Below are 2053 nucleotides of genomic sequence, written 5' to 3'. Positions count from 1 at the left end.
TGTTTCCCTTCCTCTACTCCTTCAACAATACCAGGAAATGAACCTACAGTTCCTGGAGTTTCTCTGAAATTCAGAGAAAAAGGCGGGAACAATCATCAAAAGGACATAAGATCCATCATCAAAGAAAAACAACAGTCTTCTCATTACAGATTATGGCTATGGTCTCAGAAGTGCATATGAGTGACAGAGAATTGGTCATTCCCAGAAAATTAAATCAGATTTTCCCAACCAACATAAGTAATAATTACATGAACATTTTTTTCTTCCTGCAGTGAAAACAACATCACATAAAGACAAAAATGAACACTAAAAATATATTTTAAAAAATCAAAATTATTGATTACAACTTAACTTTTTTTTTTCTATCAGCACATAAATTCAAAATAAGCATATGCAGTATTTCACACAGGATGAACGTTAGCTATGCCTTTTTCGTCTGTAGTGTCTGATTTTTATAATGAGTTTTCCACGAGATTTTAGAGACTCAGGAAAAATCCTAAACAACAAACCTAACTTTTAAAAAATCTTATTTTTAAAATTTTAACCACTTTATTAAGATATCTTTCACATACAAAAACTGTATATATTTAAGGTGTACAACATAATGCTGTAATATATGTGTGCATCGTAAAAAGATCGCTACAATTAAGCTACCTAACATACCCATCATTTCTACAAAGTTACCATTGTGTGCAAGTGTGTGTGGTGAATTAAACTGTATCCTCTGCAAATTTCAAGTATATAATACATTACTGTTAACTATTGTCACAAAAATATAGAATGCTTTATGAATTTGTGTATCAACATCAAGCAGGGGTCATGCTAATCTCTGAATTGTATCGATTTTAGTACACATGTTGCCAAAGTAAACACAAAAAATCTTATTTTTTAAAAAACACTTAATCTTCATTATCTGAAAAGACAATTTATGCTTGGGATGCCTGGATGTCTCCGTCGGTTAAGCATCGGTTAAGCATCTGCCTTCGGCTCAGGTCATGTCCTGGGATCGAGTTCCGCATCGGGCTCCCTGCTCAGCAGTGAGTCTGCTTCTCCCTCTGCCTGCTGCTCCCCCTGGCTTGTGCTCTCTCTTTCTTTCTTTCTCACTCTCTAAGAAATAAATAAAATCTTTAAAAAAATAATGTATGCTTATCACCATTTTAACTTGTTTCACTGATTATAATCCTTTTGAATATCATAACCTCCCCATTTTTCTGAAATACGTCATCTCTTCAAGAGTCATCTGTTTTCCTGAGTCCTAGCTTTGCTGATAATGAATTGCAAGTGTTATCACACATGAAAGAAAGGAAATCAAGAATAAGAATATGGATGTGCCAATGGGAAGCACCAATGAAAATCCTGGTTGTTTGAACCTGCCATTTCTCCAACTCTACCATGAACTCTGGGAAGAATAATATATAATATTAGCATACAGCATACTTCTTATTCCCTTTATCTATCTATCATCTATCATCTGTCTATCTATCTATCTATCTATCTATCTATCTATCATCTATCCATCCATCCATTGATCCACCTACCTACCTGCCTATCTGTTCTCCTCTGGTCATTCTCAAAACTTCTGAATGAACAGATATGTGTAACAGCACATATATGATATTATCTCTAAGTTAAAATTGTGGAGAACAGCAGTGAGGAAATAAAAGTCTTGTCTTTCCTGCATTATTCCTCTGCTGACCAAAATGATGTAAGGTACGGAGGAAGAGATATACTTGAGTTCTAAAGGGAAATAACGAGTATGAGAGCAGCACTGGTGTATATAGAAATCATTCCAACTTTTCTTCCAAGTGTACATGTGGACCTTGGCTGTAGACCGGAGCAGGGCGCTATAAATAAGGAGGTCCTTTGCTCTTGAGCTTCCCCAAGCTATCTACTTAAACGCTGGAGAGGATTAATTTAAGTAAATAAAGATTTCATTAATTTGTCTTCAGCTGATTGAACACTGAAAGCATACGTTTGTTTCTTCCCAATCTGGGGTGATCTGGCTCCTCATCTCTAACTGGGAACACCCTCCCCGCCCTCTGTAGTAGTCTTC

General features: G+C 35.8%; 1 non-coding gene across 1 annotated transcript; it reads right to left on the bottom strand.

Annotated features, from left to right (window-relative positions):
• Positions 1–769: 769 nt before the first annotated feature.
• LOC113254186 (U6 spliceosomal RNA) lies at positions 770–873 on the bottom strand. Its single transcript, XR_003315709.2, has one exon. It is a non-coding gene; the product is annotated as a U6 spliceosomal RNA (small nuclear RNA).
• Positions 874–2053: the final 1180 nt, after the last annotated feature.

The sequence above is a fragment of the Ursus arctos genome, unplaced genomic scaffold (assembly GCF_023065955.2).
Source record: "Ursus arctos isolate Adak ecotype North America unplaced genomic scaffold, UrsArc2.0 scaffold_20, whole genome shotgun sequence".
In the NCBI taxonomy this organism is placed as follows: Eukaryota; Metazoa; Chordata; class Mammalia; order Carnivora; family Ursidae; genus Ursus; species Ursus arctos.
This window is presented reverse-complemented; position numbering and strand designations above follow the sequence as displayed.